The sequence below is a fragment of the Gossypium arboreum genome, chromosome 10 (assembly GCF_025698485.1).
Source record: "Gossypium arboreum isolate Shixiya-1 chromosome 10, ASM2569848v2, whole genome shotgun sequence".
In the NCBI taxonomy this organism is placed as follows: domain Eukaryota; kingdom Viridiplantae; phylum Streptophyta; class Magnoliopsida; order Malvales; family Malvaceae; genus Gossypium; species Gossypium arboreum.
Window position 1 is genome coordinate 47890476 of NC_069079.1, and position 16509 is coordinate 47906984.

Below are 16509 nucleotides of genomic sequence, written 5' to 3' on the forward strand. Positions count from 1 at the left end.
AATTGATGATTTCATGATTTAAATATGGATGTATGATAATTATTCCGTAAGTTTACTTTTCGGTTATTCAAGCTTACTAAACTTGTAAATGCTTACCCCTATCTTTTCCCCTATCTCACAGAGCTCGAGAACTCATAAGCACTGGAAAACGATTGGAGAGTAGACACATCAACTAGTCAAGCTTTGGTATAAAGACATTTTTATTTTGTTCAATGGCATGTATAGGATTTTTGTCTGTTTTGTTATACGTGTCATTTGATTTGCCAAATGAAGGCATGTAAAAATATGTTTATCTTTTTGTATATGGCCATGAAAATTGGCTTAATTGAAGTAGGCTATGACCTACGAATTTTTGTATGGTTTTATTTACAAGTGATGGGTCGTTACCAATTGGCAATGAGTTACATGAACGAGCCAATTTCGGGCAAATTAAAGTGACATAGAAACCCATAAACACTAAATGGGAAATAACCTTTCATGTATGAAGCCAATGATATGATGTTTCTATACAACTAGTTTTATCAAGATTATTGCAAGTGTATAATCATGTTTTCCTTCGAACTTGGTAACTAATAGGTATAAGGATTAGGAATGGGTGACTTAAGGCTAGGAAAATAGCCTATTAGGGTCCACATGGTCAGACACACGGGCGTGTGTTTAGGCTGTGTGTGACACACAGTTCCTTCCCATGGGTGTGAGCTATGGTCGTTTGTCCCCTGCACTTAAAATTTTAAATAAAAAATGCACACGAGTAGGTCACACGGGCGTGTGTCCTTGCCGTGTCTAAAAGTCAGTGTTGCCCACGGAAAGGCAGCACGGGCGTGTGCCATAGCCGTGTTGATAAGTCAGTGTTGCACACGGACGAAGGAGATGGGCGTGTCTTAAGTCACACAGGCGTGTGAGTCCACATGGACCATCTACACGGGCGTGTAACACTTCAAGATAAGGAAATTTTTTTTGAGGAACCCGAGGCTTATCGAACGTGCCCAAATTAGTCCCACACTGCCTCTAGGTAAGTTATAGACCTTGAAGGCCTATATAAGGGACGAGATATTCATGGTTGAAAGCTTTTAAATTTGAGCAAAAATTTGCAACCCAAATAGTGTGTTATAAGTGTAAAGCCCCGGTAATGCCTCGAACCCTATCCCGGTGTCAGATACGGGTGAGGGGTGTTACATTTAGTGGTATCAGAGCTACGGTTTAGTCAGTTCTAGGACTACTGTAAAGAGTATTGAGGTTTGCTATACATGCCATTTTTCGAATTTTGATAGTGTGACATCTCCTAACTGTTCAAATTGTTTTGAATATAGTAAATTTCTTCTAATCGAGCACAAGATGAGTCCGAGGGAGCCGAAAGCCATGCTCCAGCTTCCGTACAATGAGCTGTATCTAGTAGTAGTAGAAGACTTATGTGAGAAGGCCGGGAAGACGCCCGAGCTGTCTTCTTTGATGTGATGGATGAATGGTTTAGGGATTACCTAAGAAATCACCCCAACATACCAAGACCTCCCCTGCCCCCTAATCAACCTGATGATGATGTGCCGCAAGGTATGGCACCGGTTAGAATTGGTAAGGTCCCTGTAGATAAACTTAGGAAGTATGGGGATGAGGAATTCAGAGCTAAAGTTGATGAGGACCCTGAAAGAGCCGAGTTCTGGCTCAAGAATACTATACGGGTCCTAGATGATTTGTCGTGCACACCCGAGGAATGTTTGAAGTGTGCTGTGTCCCTTTTGAAAGACACTACGTACCATTGGTGGAAGACCGTATCCTCGGTAGTGTCGAAGGAAAATATTACTTGGGATTTCTTCCAAGTAGAGTTTAGGAAGAAATACATTAGCTAGCGGTTTTTGGACTCGAAGCGAAAGAAGTTCTTGGAACTCAAACAAGGGAACAAGATTGGAGCGGAATACGAGAGAGAGTTTGTACGACTAAGTCAGTACGCAACTGAATGGGTCCAAACGGAATCGAAAAAGTGTAAACGCTTCGAGGAAGGCCTGAATGAGGACTTCAAGTTGTTGTTTGGGATCTTGGAAATATGGGAGTTTGCCGCATTGGCCGATCGAGCCAAGAAGGCCGAAGAACTTAATAGTGAAAGAAAACAAGCTAAAAAAGAGGCTCGAGTTACGAGCAAGAGGTCTAGCGGTAAAACACTGTCGTTCTCCACGAAGAAAGCCAAGAGCCAGCATGAACTTTCCACTTTGTCAGTGGGATATTCAGGAAGAGCTAGAAGCTCTAAACGACGAGGTCAAAAGTCTTCCTCCCCGATGGTAACTAGTGTGGGGAGTGTAGATGATTAAAAGTTGAAGTGTAAGATTTACAACAAATTTCATTTCGGAGAGTGCCGAATGAAGAGTGGTGCATGTTTTAGGTGTGGTTCTTTTGATCATTTTCTCAGAGACTACCCGAAACGAGTCGAAAAATAAGTGGATGTAACTCTGAAATCGAGTACTCCTATTCCTCAAGGTAGACCTCCGAGATACCCTGGGAGTGCTAGTGGCAGTCGAGTTGAGACTAAAGACGCTGCAAAATTAGAGGTTTGAGCCCCGGCAAGAACGTATGCGATACTCGCTCGAAAGAAAGCCTCTACTCCTGATGTTATTACAGGTACTTTTTCCCTTTTTAATACAAGTGTTATTACTTTAATTGACCCGGGGTCTACGCATTCATATATTTGCATGAGATTGGAGTCTAGAATAAACATACGCATTGAACCTACAGAATTTATTATTAAAGTGTCGAACCCACTAGGCAAATCAGTCCTGATTAATAAAGTCTATAAGAATTGTCCTTTGACGATTTAAGGTCATTGTCTTCCGGCTAGCCTTATGTTGTTACCATTTGATGAATTTGATGTAATACTTGGTATGGATTGGTTAGCCCTGCATGATGTAATTGTAAATTGCGGTAGTAAGTATATTAAATCAAAATGCCTGGATGGTGAGATTCTACGGGTCGATTCAAGAGAGTTGGGTTTGCCGTCGGTTGTGATCACGGCAATGGTTGCTCAGAGATATATGAGAAAAAGGTATGAAACCTATCGTGCATTTGTATTGAACATTAAGGAAACAGAGTTGAAGATTGAGTTTGTGCCTATAGTATATGAGTACCCAGATGTATTTCCAGAAGAATTACCCGGATTACCTCCTGAGAGGGAAATAGAATTTGGTATTGAGCTGGTACCAAGGACAACTCCTATTTCAATTGCTCCATATAGGATGGCACCAAATGAACTGAGTGAGTTGAAAGCACAGTTGCAAGAGCTGACGGATAAAGGTTTTGTAAGGCTGAGCTTTTCACCTTGGGGTGCTCTCGTTCTATTTGTAAGGAAGAAAGATGGTTCGATTAGGTTATGCATAGATTACTGCCAACTGAACAAGGTAACTATCAAGAATAAGTATCCTTTACCAAGGATTTATGATTTATTCGATCAGTTGAGAGGAGCCACCGTGTTCTCTAAGATAGACTTGATGTTTGGCAATTATCAGCTGCGAGTTAAAGAATCAGATGTACCTAAGACAACTTTCAGAACGAGGTACAGTCATTATGAATTTCTCTTCATGCTGTTTGGGTTAACGAATGCACCGGTCGTATTCATGGATCTAATGAATTTGATCTTCTGGCCATATTTGGATAAGTTTTCGTTGTGTTCATTGACGACATCTTGATTTATTCTAAAGATGAGCCAGAACATGCAAAGCACTTGAGAATTATGTTGCAGACTTTGCGAGAAAAGCACCTGTATGCTAAGTTTAGCAAGAGTGAGTTTTGGCTTCAGGAAGTTGGATTTTTGGGTCATATTGTTTCAGGTGAAGGCATCCGAGTCAACCCAAGTAAGATTTCTGCTATCGTCAAATGGAAACCACCAAAGAATGTAACCGAGGTTAAGAGCTTTTTGGGCTTAGCCGGTTACTATCGGAGGTTTGTGTAACATCCCATTTTTAGGGTTAATCGAAACAGTGGTTTCGAAGCCACCAAATCCGACGAGTAGGTTTGTAAATATTATATTTAATATTTACGAGTTAATTGTGATTTTAAAAATGTTTTTGATATTGTGATTTTTTTTTTGTTTTATGAACGGTTTATTAAGTTCAAGTGGTATGACCCTAAGGTTAAATGGGATTAGAAAATGAGGTATTGGGGACCTCCTTTCTATAAACCAGGTCGTAAATATTTTTATAAATATTTAAGGAGTGGCAATAAGATGGTATTAAAGTTTCGTTGAAAAATTTTATCGTTTCAATAGTTAATTAAGCAAAAAGGACTAAATCGCGTAAAACATAAAACTTGTATCCTATTAGTTAAGGTGTCTAATAGCTATGATTGATTAAAGTGGAGGCACTTATGTTGTAATTATACCATTTAAGTGTTAGTGGACATTTATGGGAGTTGGTATTGTTGAAATTTGTTTTAAATTAAAAGGTTAAAATAGTAAATTGGAAATTAATGTTAAAATGAATAAAACAAATTATGTATCATCTTCCACTATCATTTTGGCAACTGAAAATTTAGAAAGAATGGCAGCCATGAAAGCTTTTACATTTGGCCATGGAAATTGGATTGCATGGTATGGTTTTTGATTCCTGTTTTTAATAATTTTTACGTTTTTGAGATTGTTGCTTTGTGTTCTAGCTAGCCCGTATCTCCAATTTCAAAACTGCTAAAGTATTTGAATGTTGCCATTGTTGAATGCATGAGTATTCTGTTAGTTGATGCGGGAAAATAAATCATTGTTCTTAAATGTACAAGTGTTGTAAAATAAATTTTGGTAAAAATGTCAATTTTGGATTAAATTGTGAAATGTGGAAATTTAGTGGTTACTATGTGTAATAAATTGAAAATATTGGCTGATACTAATATATTGAAAATTTGGCTAGCTTGGGTTCGTGTTTAATTTCATGAAATTTTGATTTTATGTGATAAGGACTAAATTGTAAAAGTGTAAAATTTTAGGGGTAAAATAGTAATTTTACAAACATATGAAATTGAGTTAAAATGAATAGAATATGAATTGAAATAGCTGAATTTGATTGATTAGATCAAGTTAAGCCTCGTACGAGTCTATATCGAGGGAAAAAAAGTTTCAAACTAATCGATCCATTTCAACGTTTTGACGATTGAGGTAAGTTCATATGCATTAAGTATTATTATATTTGAATATTTAATGTGTTGAAATTGTACAAATGATATATTCATGACTATTACTTTGTTAAGTAATACATTGAATAATTATATGTGGCACTTAACGTGCGAAGTATCGGGGATGGCACTTAGTGTGCAATACATCCAGAATGGCACTTAGTGTGTGAGGTAACGAGGATGGCACTTAGTGTGCGAAACATCCAGAACGACACTTAGTGTGCAAGGTATCGGGTATGGCATCTAGTGTGCGATACATTGAATATTCAACGGGTAAATGAAATATGTGATTGAGTATGAGATTGGTACGAGATGGTACAGGTATCTACGGAAATTGGTACGAGATGGTACAGGTATCTACGGAAATTGGTACAATATGGTACAGGTATGTACACAAATTCAATTGAGTATTGAATCTATGAAAATGGTGAGTTCATGATCATTGTGGAATGAATAATGATTGAATAATAAATTTGGTTGATGATCACATGTTAGGTTTTTGGGTCAAAATGAGTTGAGATATGCTCTATTTTTACTCATTAAATTGTGGCTTAATGGTTATGAGAAAAGGGTAAAGATTGGAAAATTCTTAGATTTGAATTTCTATTGAAAGCATGGAAAAGAATAAGTTTTTGGATGATTTAAAGATATTTAGCTATGTTCTTTATATTTGAATACACATAAGTAATGTAAACTCAGGTCGTAATGCTTTATGATAATTTTCTAGTTCATGTGATAATAAAAATTTAAAAGCTAATGTTGTTTTGGGCTAAAGCCAAGACATGTTGGATTGACTTAAATGGTTTATGCTTATAAATTGAAGTTATAAGCTTTATTTCTTTGAATTACGAACTTACTAAGCTGTGAAGCTTACTTTGTGTTATTTTTCTATGTTTTGTAGTGTTTCGGAAGTTTGCTCGGGTTGGAAGTCAACAGAGATTGCATCACAGTATCCTGCTATTGATTTTCAGTATTTTTTACACTTTGGGGCTTGGTATATGGCATGTATAGACTAGAATGTTTATGTATTTAAGTTTTGATCTGTATATATCTTATGCCATGAGAGTTGGCTAGCAAATGATATGTTTGTGCTTAGTTTTGGTATGGATTTGAATAAGTTATTGAATGATGATGATTTAGTTATAATAAAGCATGTTTTGAGCATTGAATTGGCTGAAAATTTTGGTATAAATGTTGTTTTATGTTGCTTGTAGGAATGACCCAAAAGGGGGGGGCAATTTTGGCTTAAACCAAGCCTGCATTGTGCCACACGGTCAGGGCACACGGGCGTGCCTTGTGGCTGTGTATGCAAAGTAGTAACCTCCTAAGACCGCATGGTTAAGACATATGGGCGTGTCATATGGCCGTGGGCATTAGTCAGTAGCTAGCTAAGTATCACATAGCCATAGCACACGGGCGTGTCTGTTGGCCGTGGGTGAATGTCAGTATGTATACTCTGTTTTAGCATGGCTAGATCACATGGGTATGTCTGGTGCCCATGTGAGGCATACAGCCGGGGTACACGGGCGTGTGACCCCTGCAGAGATGAAAATTTTCTAAGTCTCCAAAAGGTTTCAAATGTCATCTGTTTAGTCCCGAACCTCTTTCGAGGATGTTTTAAGGCTGTGATGAGCCTAGTAAGGGACAATATGATTCTGAATGATAAAGGTTCTAAATTATATGCAAAATGTATGATTCGAATGTGTTTAAATGTTATGACGTAAGTACGGTAATGCCTCAAACCCTGTTCCGACTTGGGATACGGGTTAGGGGTGTTACAGTTTGTGAAATAATTTTCTATGATAGCGACTCCAATGACGAAGTTACCATATAAAGACGTTAAGTTTGAATGGACAGAGAAGTGTCAGCAAAGTTTTGAGAAGTTAAAGGCACTATTAACTGAAGCTCCTGTTTTAGTGCTACCTGAACCGGGAAAAGAATTTGTGGTCTACAATGATGCATCCTTAAATGGACTGGGTTGTGTACTTATGCAAGATGGCAAGGTAATAGCCTATGCTTCACGACAGTTGAAGCCATATGAGAAGAACTATCCTACACACGACCTAGAACTTGCCGCCATCGTTTTTGCTTTGAAAATTTGGAGGCATTATTTATATGGTGAGACTTGCCGCATATTCACTGACCACAAAAGTTTGAAGTATTTGATTACTCAAAAGGAATTAAATTTAAGGCAGCAGAGGTGGCTAGAGTTAATCAAGGATTACGAGTTGATCATTGACTATCACCCGGGAAAGGCGAATGTGGTCGCTGACGCGTTAAGCAGAAAATCCTTGTTTGCATTAAGGGCCATGGATACTCATTTGGCATTGCTTGATGATGGTTCAATCTTTTTGAGCTAGAGGCTAGGCCGACATTCCTTCATGAAATCTATGATGCTCAAACTAGTGATGATGACTTGCAAGCTAAAAGAACTCAATGTGAGTCAGGTATTGAATTAGATTTTCGGATTGGTTTTGATGGATTTTTTATGTTTAGAGATAGGGTTTGTGTACCCAAAAACAATGAACTCATTCGAAAAAGTTTGCAAGAAGCACATAACAGTCGTTTGTCAATTCACCCGGGAAGTACCAAGATGTACAACGATTTGAAGAAAATGTACTGGTGGAACGACATGAAAATAGATATTTTTGAATTTGTGTCGAAATGCCTAGAATGTCAGCAAGTTAAAGCTGAACAGCAAGTGCCTTCAGGTTTGCTACAGCTTGTGATGGTCCCTGAATAGAAGTGGTGTAACACCCCTTACCCGTATTCGACGCCGGAACAAGGTATGATGTATTACCAGATCATAATACATACCATTAAATAAAACCGAGACAAAAATATGGCATCCAATTAGATCATGAATTATTATAACATATGCCTTTAACAATATTAGCCAATTTCAATGGCTTTGTACAAAATAATTTGACAAATACTGTAACTAAAAGTTTATACCTAGGCAATTATGACATGTAATAAAATAACTAAGCCTACTATACATGCCATAATTCAAAATGTTTAGTTCTAATACCAAAAGTACTGATAGTGCGGGTAGATCTTCAACAATCTCTAACTCCTGTGCTTGCTGGATGACACTATAAGACAGAAGAGAGAAAAGAAAGTAAGCTTATAGCTTAGTAAGTAAGTATATAAATAATAATTAAGGAATCTAATATGTTTACAAAATAACTCAAGTATATCTATTTTTAATTTCACTATTTACTCCAATTTGGTCAAGCTGTCTCTCCTGCGTCATGTTCACTGAATAAATCATAACTCGAGTTACGAAACTCGAAACATACCTAGTTTGACCACTCACAAAATCAATAATTTCGCCATTAAGCCAATCCAATAAGTAAGATAATTTATAAAATATAGCATGATATTTAATATTTTCAAATAATTTTATGAGTTTAGGACCCACCCTTATTTTTCGCTTCCTCGTAGCGCACTAGCGAATCTTCCAATTTTCCTTAATAATTCCTTAAACAAACCTAAACCAAAATTAAGTATAAATTAAATTAATTTAACATTAAACCATCCCCCAACCACCCACTTATGATTTCAAACCAATCGTTGAAATTATAACTATTTTATGAATCCAAACTAGTTAGATTCCTTACATTGTATCGATGCAAACTGTACGTACAATTGTTCTTTGCCTTTACGGATGATTTGGGGTATTTGGGTCAGAACCTAAATCAATAATATACTGGAAAATATTTATCTAATTAATTATTAAATTCTTTCATTTAATCAATTTAAAACCTTTACCTAACAACTATGTCTAAATAACAAACTAGTTATCCTTAATTGTACTTACGCATCAGGATTTGTGGAATTCAATTAGCTAATTGATCAAGAACGTCTCTACCTAATTAACATGTGATTAAAGGCTGATTATAAGGGTTCAAGAACATAATTTAATGCTGGAAAAATATGGGCAAGACACAAGAAACAAAATAACTCATAGGCGCACACACTACCACCCATGGTGGAAAAAATTGGAGCTGAATTTTAAAATGTTTTGAGATCTTTTTAAAATATAAAAAAATACATTTGAAATCATTTAAAGTCCCTCAAATTATATATCTATAAATTTTGGTTTTTAATTAACAATATTAGTTAAGGAATTTAAGAGAAAAGAGATCTTACCCAAGCTAGTTGAGAGAAACGACAATGACACTTTCTTGGCAATGTTCAGGAACGATCTCGGGGCTCAAGATTTTAGATTTGGGGCTGATTTAGATCAGGATAAATGGAATCAATATATTAAATAATATGGTGTACAATCTTGATACAAAAGAAGAAGAAAGAAATGGTAAAATGATAGGTGTAGGCGACGACAACAATGAGAGAAAGAAAGAAAATTAAAGAGAAAATATGAGAGGAAGAGGGTGAACGGCTAGGGTAGGGTAAAATTGAATTAAAGTTTGAAAATTACAATAGAAATTTGTATTTATACTTAGGGTTCAAGGGTATGGATGTCACACATATTAAAAAAATAAAGGATTTTGTAAAATTTAATTATTTCGCAAGGGAAAGGATTCGAACTTGGGATCTCATTTAATTTCATTGATTTCTCATATTTCTTTCAACCATTAGGATTTTTCCTCATTCTTTCAATGTTTTTGCAATATTTATTTTATAAACAAGGCATGTCACGTACTAGGGTTTATGGAAAAAATTTCAAAATAAACCAGAGTATACTAACCCATGATTTTTGGGATGTTACAGATGTAGGTCTGCCTTCCCAATTCCTAATTTCCTAAAAATAGACATAGACATTAAATTTATGATTGCACCTAAATCACATAATGCCTTGCCTACATAATGATTTCCAATTGAGCAAGGAATACTAAAACTCCTTGGGTCCTTTAATTTCGGTGGTAATTTGTTCATCAACATTGTTGTACACCCTTTAGTGAGAGCAATAGTTTCAAATTCCCCTAGTCTGTGCTTCTTTGACAATATGTCCGTCATGAACTTTAAGTAATTGGGCATTTGCTCCAATTCTTGCACTAGTGGTATGTTGATATGAAGTTGCTTCAGGACATCTAAGAATTTTTTGAATTGAAAATCTTTCTCCGACTTTCGAAATCATAGAGGAAAAGGTGGTGGTGGTGGCCTTCCTTCAACTTGTTAAGTTTGTTTTGCCATGGCTTTCTTATTGGCAACATGACCTGATCCTACTTCATTTTTTGTTTGCTCTTCTCAATTGTAGATTGCTCCACTATTGGTTCTGAATTCACTTTATCTGTGAATTTTGAGCTATCTTCTTCAACAGTGGTATCGTTAACAACTCCAAGTAGCTGAGTACCACTTTTGAGGGTAATGGTTGTTGCATGTAAATAATGCAAATTTGCAAGTGTACACATTGATTCAAGTAATATAATGATGAGTGAGTATTATCTCCACAGGGATTGGAAGTTGATTCGAATTAGTAAGTATTACTGAAGATTTAAAGAATGATATTGTGCAAAAGAAACAAAGTATAAGTTGGTGAAAGGAATTGATGAATGAACTAATATAACTGAAAAATGATCAAATAATTCAAATGTCACGGAAATTCACAAAGATCAAGCAGAGAGTATTTCTACTTTTGAATGATAAAGGTTGGAATTACTCAGGGAATATTTTCATAACATAATAATGCCATGGAAAAATTATGACTAAACTACTGCTCAAATATTTACTATTGCAGTCTACTTCTTTCGAGAGTTAAACTTTGATTATTATTCAGAGTCTGTGTACGTCTACAAGACTCACATATGATAATCCAACTATTGTTCTATAGCTGTACAGATTACATCTTCTATGTCTAGAGTGCTGCAAATATTCTTTTGAGTATTCACATGTATTAATCGATTAATGATCTGATGTATTTAATCCTTCCAGATTCAAATCCATCTAAATTATTAACATGCAATCAACTATGTCTAGAGCTTACTGCATCCCAAATAATAAGAATCGAATGAAACAGTAAATTTAATCACAAGAATATCATGGGTATTATAGTTAATCCAATATTCACCAAAATAATTTCAACCTGAAGATAATTAGCTCATGGTGTAACAACCCGGTTTTAGCTAAATTGGAATAGTGGTTTCGGAACCATGAATTCGAGGTTGTAAAATTATTTTAATATTATTTTTGGTGTTTGGAGCATATGAATATGTATGTGTGAAAGTTTTGTGTGCTAATTTGATCTTTTAAGTGGTTAATTTGACTAAAGGACTACAACGCATAAAATGCAAAACTTACGTTCTATATGTAAAGGTGGCAAGTTGCTATGGTTGATTAAATGTGAGGTCCTTATGATGTTATTAAGCTATTTGAATAATGGATGGACAATTATGCCTATAGTTAGTGGAATTTTAATGTTTAATTATTAAGGGTAATTATGTTATTTTGTAATTAAGTTAAATTAAATAAAAAAAAGTTAAAATAGGTTCATTCATCTTTGTTTACAATCGAAAATGGAGAAGAAAAGCTAGGGCATGAAGCTTGTTTAAATTCGACAGTTTGATAGCTTATTAGGTATGTGTTTTTGCTTAGTTTTTGATGATTTCTAAGTTTTTGTGATCGTTGCTTTGAGTATTAGCTAGCCCGTACCTTAATTTCTAAACTTTTTGGTGATTTTGTAAGTTTTCGTTGATGAGTTCATGTGTTTTTGAATGTTTGGTGATGAATTATTAAAGCTTGATGATAGATATCTATGTTTTGTAAAGTGATTTTTAGTGAAAATGCTTAAATAGGATTAAATTGTTAAAAGTGTAAATTGAGGGATTAAATTGTGAAATAAATGAAAAATATGGGCTGCTAGGGACCTATAGAGAATTTGGCTAAGCATGAATTTTGTCAAATTTTGTGAATTTTGTGTATTTATGAAATATAGACTAAATTGAATAAATGTGTAATTTTAAGGGCTAAAGTGAAAAAATGCCCAAATATGTGTTTGAGGATGAAATTGAATGTATTTATGAATAAAAAGATTAATTTTGAATGTATATAGATCAAGAACGAAAAAAATTAGATTTAAATCGGAGGAAAACAAAAGTTATCGAATAGTCGGTCCTTCCGTTTATTCCGACTACGAGGTATGTTCATATACAATTGAATGCTTTTAAATTGAATTATATGTGTTTACTTGCCATTGAATTGATATAAATGTTGAATGAACACTTACGAGCTAGAATCGACAAAGTTTTGACATCTGAAAGTCTCGTACGAACCTTAGGAATAGTATAGAATACATATGTCATGACATTAGGTTATCGAGATGTGATTACATGTAAGACCATGTTTGGATCATTGGCATTGTATTGAAATTACGTATAAGATCATGTCTGGGACATTGGCATCGTTAATCGATTTCGTGTAAGACCCTGTCTAGGACAGTGGCATCAATATGTGTTAACATGTAATACCATATCTGAGATATGACATTGTATGAGCTTATGTAATTTCTAAGTATCCTTAATGATATTGAACGGTTCAACGGGCAATGTCAAGTTGAAAAAGAATATGTGAATGAGCTAACTGGTTCAAGTATGTACGAAATTCATATGAGCCTTGAGAAGAGAAGGTAATTGATGAATTGATATGTTTGAGAAGTATATATTGATTAATAGAAAGATTTGTGATCTTGAATATGTATTTAATTTTTCTTATTCACATCTTGCTTAATTGATGGTAATGATATTGATTCATAAAATGATTTATTTGTGTATGGCTTACTCAGCTTTTAAAGCTAACTTTATGTGTTCTTTCCATGCTTTTATAGATCATCGAAGCTAGCTCAGACTCAGGGATCGTCGGGAAACATCATCGTACTATCGATCATCTCGTTGGTATTTTTAGAAGCTTTGAATATAAAGAATATGGCATGTATAGGCTAGAGTCATCTTGATATGTTTTGAGTTGTGATTTTAGCCATGTAATTTGGCTTGTAAATGTTGGTGTGAGTTTGGCCATTTAAGTTGGCTTAAGTTATGTGTTTGATAAGTTAATTATATGATGTATATAATGCCTTATATGTTGGCTTAAGTTATGCGTTTGATTAGATGTTAATTGATGTACTTATGCTTGGAAGCTAGCATATTGTGGTTTGATTTGGGATGACTGTATGGTATATGTTGAAGTATGAAATAGGTAATTAGTTGATGGATAAATGCATTTAGTAGTTATGTATGTTTGACATTTTTGGTATAGTGAAATGGTATGTTTTGGTTGTGGAATTGAGTAGTGGATATGGTTGTAAATAGATGGCATGATATGTGTATGAATTGGTAGGTTTTTGGTCACTTTAAGATGTATTGAAATGGTACTATTTGGCTACTATGTATGCTTTTGGTTAGGGTTGCAAGTTGGCTTTGCAAATGGCCAATTTTTGTCTACACGGGGAGAGACATGGGCATGTGTCTCAGTCGTGTTCGACACACGGTTATGTTACACGACCGTGTGTCCCTTGGGGTACCCTTCGAATTAGAGTCTGTATACCCTACAGTTTTGACATAGTCTAGACACACGGGCCTGTTTACTGGCCGTGCGTGGCACACGGCCTGGCACATGCGCATATGGTCGGTCGCGTGACCCAAGTCAATAACCACCTTAGATTTCACATGGCCTGGCACATGGGTGTGTCCTCAGCCCTGTGGTACAATTCAGTATGTATGCCTTTTTTTCACACAGTTTGTGACACAGGCGTGTCTGGCGGCCGTGTGCCTGTTCACACGAGCGTGTTTAGTCCCAAACCATTTCTAAGCATGTTTTAAGGTCTCATAGGACCTTATAAGGGACATTGTGATTGATATGAATGGATTGTGAGTATGAATGTCTAAATATTTGTGAATGAAGTGTATTATCCGGTAACGCCTCGTAACCCTATTCCGGCGATGGATACGGGTTAGGGGTGTTACACATGGGTTGAGCAATGAAATCCAAAAAGAAAAATCATTCATGAACATATTTCAAGTTTCACGAATCATAGAATTCAACACCAAGAAAATAGAACAAAGGTAGAACTGTAGGAAGTTCTTGCTACACTCTAACTTCTTATCTAGATTCTGCGTAAAACCCAGGCCAGCTTTCTCTTCCCCTATTTCGCGTCTGTGATCTCCCTTCTTCTTCTCTCTAAATTACTCCATCAAATTTTGTTGCAAAGAGAGTAACTGCTCTCTTTCTTTTCTTTTTGTCCTCACAATTCATGTATCCTCTTTTTCTCTCCTCTCTCCTCTTTTTATAGGTTATATCCATCCCTTTTAGCACAAATTTTTTACTCCTCTTTTTAGGGTGATTTATCTGGTACACGTACAGCTGGCTGAGAGTGACGTGGATTGACTACTGCGTCATCTTCTTGGAGTTGCCATGGCATTTTTGTTGGGAATCTGTCTCACCACTTGCCATGGCAATATTTCACATCCTTCGTTCTTTTTTTTTTGCTTTTCTTTTCTTGCTTCATACATGCACCTACAATCAAAGATTACCAAACCTCTTTCTAGCAATTCAAAGCAACATAAATTTTCAATTGAGACACAGTACAAATTTTAGTATGCAATGCTCTAATAATAAGTCTAAAATGCAAACATATTTTCTTAATTACAAGCAAATACTTCAGTTTAAAGGTTTGAAATATAACTCTTTTCAAGAGTTATCAATGGCCTTGCAATGTTCATTCCCTTGAGATCTTAAATTTTCAGTGTCACTAGGCAATGCTCCTTACGGTCTTGAGCTTAATGCATTATAAATTTATCCCACTTGGTTTTTTTAAAAATCTTAAAGATGCAACTTGACTATGTATTGCAACTCATTCTTGGCCATGTATTCCTTTAATAGAGCTTCCATAGATGAAGATGACGATGAAATTTGCTAACCATTTTGCCGTGGTATAGGTTGATTGTATCTAGGTGGTGCACTTCTGACATTCTGTTGAACAACATTACTGGAATTTCCCACTATTTGATTTCTCCAACTGAAATTAGGATGTTGTTTCCATCCTAGATTGTATGTACTAGAATATGGGCTATTGTTTCGATTGAAATTTCCCATGTAACATATTGAGTCCGGGTTTGATGGGCATTCATCAAAAACATGATTTTTCCCACAATAAACACATGTTAATTCTGCTCCTTTCATTTCTTACACTATAGCTGGCCTCTTCAATGTTTTAATCATATTAGTTAGGGGTGATACCTGAGCTGTTAATGAAGTGATCATAACAAGCTCCATAGCTCTAGTAACTCTTTTGCCAGTACCCACTCTTGTAGCTGGATATTGATAATCATTGTTAGCTATCATTTCCAGAATCTCATATACCTCATTATACAATTTATATAGCAAAGTCTTATTGGCAGATACATTAACTACCAGTTGTGTATATCCATTTAGTCTATTATAAAACATTTCCATTTGCGTCCAATGTTGGAAACTATGCATCGGGCACTTTTCAATCAATTCATTGAATCACTCCCAAGCTTCAGACAATGTCTCATCGTCAGATTGCCAAAAAGATGTAATATCATTCCTCAATTTGGCATTCATGTTTGGAGGGTTGTATTGCAACAAAAACCTTTGACAAAGTTCATTCCAAGATGCCACCGTTCCTGACAATAAAGCATTCAACCATGCTCTAGCACGATCTTGCAATGAGTAAGGAAATAAATTGAGTCTCAGGGCGTCTTTAAGAACACCCTTGTAACAACCCTAACCCGTATCCGACGCCAGAATAGGGTTACGAAGCACTACCGGATAATACACATAATTCACATACATATATACAATCATAATCAAAACCATTCATATCAAACACATTGTCCCTTGTAAGGTCCTACGAGACCTTAAAACATGCTTAGAAGTGGTTCGGGACTAAACCAATAACATTTGCAAACTTTAGGAGAGTTAGAAAATTTTCAAACATTTAAGGGTTACATGCCCGTATGAATAGGCCGTGTGCCTCACATGGTTATTAGACACACCTATGTCGTAGGCCGTGTGAAAAAAAGGCATACATACTGACTTGTACCACACAGCCGAGGACACGCCTGTGGGAAAACTGAAGAGGTTATTGACTTGGGTCACACGGCCTACCACACGCCCATATGCTAGCCCGTGTGCCACACATGGCCAGTAAACACTCTCATGTGTCTAAGTCGTGCCAAACCTATAGGGTATACTAAATTTAATTCGAAGGGTACCCTAGGGGACACATGGCCGTGTAGCATGACCGCGTGTCGCACACGGCTGAGACACACACTCGTGCCTCTGCCTATGTAGACAAAAATAGGCCATTTGCAAAGCCAATTTGCCACCCTTTTTCTCATGCTCACCTAGGCATCAAAATGGTATCATTTTAACACATAAATAGGTAGC

At 36.0% G+C, this 16509-nt stretch overlaps 1 non-coding gene across 1 annotated transcript; it reads left to right on the forward strand.

Annotated features, from left to right (window-relative positions):
- The first annotated feature begins 15565 nt into the window (after nt 1-15565).
- On the forward strand, nt 15566-15672 carry LOC128283398 (small nucleolar RNA R71). Its single transcript, XR_008273739.1, has one exon. It is a non-coding gene; the product is annotated as a small nucleolar RNA R71 (small nucleolar RNA).
- Nucleotides 15673-16509: the final 837 nt, after the last annotated feature.